A 1,047-nucleotide genomic window follows, 5' to 3' on the forward strand; every position below is an offset into this window, starting at 1 on the left:
ACCACTGCGCCACCAGGGAAGCCCCTAGAGTATTCAATCTTTTAAAGACAGCCCTAAGTTCCCTCTCTATATCTGTGGGCCTCCAACCTCTGTCTGAACTCTCTTTTCCCGTTCTATTGCTATATCTATGTTTACTTTACTACCTTAGGTCTTTAACCAATGCCCCTTTCCTCAACACCATTCCCATGGTGCCTTCTGACTGCCATCGATTTGGTTTTTATCCTCCACAAACACCTCTTCCTAACTCTACAACTCAAGAGGAGTAAAGTTAGGAAAAGGTCCTGCAAAGGCTCTCAGCTTCTCTTTACCCACAACTCTCCCCCATGCACTTCCATTAAGTAAATTCGTCTCTCATCCTGGCATCCTGGGCAGGGTCAAGTCAGAGAAGAGACCCAGCTTTCCAGGGCTGGAGGAGGCAGAGCAACATGTGCAATAGCCCGACTCCCACATGTGGAATGGATAGGGTGCAGGGTCAGATTTCCCCAAGGCTGGATGCAGAAGGACACTAGAAGTCCAGAGGTTCTTTCTTTTCTTTCTTTCTTTTTTTTTTTTTACTTGCCAAGTACTTGGATGGTGCAAAGATATCAAGTGAATTCAATTCGTATACAGTTGCCTGTGATACTCAGGTGTTCTAAACAAGGTGGTATACTGCTCACCTTGGGAAACTTTAGAGACTGGGCTGCACTCTGGCATTGTAAAGGAGAAAAAAAATGACTAAGATCTGATCCCCACCCCCTAGGAACTCACAAGCAGATATGAGCAATTGCAATACAGGACAGAGATCACTGAAGTGGATTCCAACAGCAGGCTAGGTACAGAGAACCGCCAGAATTGTTCTGAGGCTATTACAGGGTAGGTCAAGAATCAAGGACTGTTTTGGAAGAAGGAGGTGGGGGTGGAGTGAGGGAACATTCAAAGAAAACCTGGGAATGTTTGGAGGCTTGCATGGGTGTGTGGATCCAATATCAGAGAGTCAGGTCATTGTCAGTGGAACCTGAGCTCTAGGAGGAGCTAAAGAGATTCAAAGATTTTTAAAGACCTATCCAG

This window comes from Mesoplodon mirus (assembly GCF_964341445.2).
Source record: "Mesoplodon mirus genome assembly, chromosome: 14".
NCBI lineage: Eukaryota > Metazoa > Chordata > Mammalia > Artiodactyla > Ziphiidae > Mesoplodon > Mesoplodon mirus.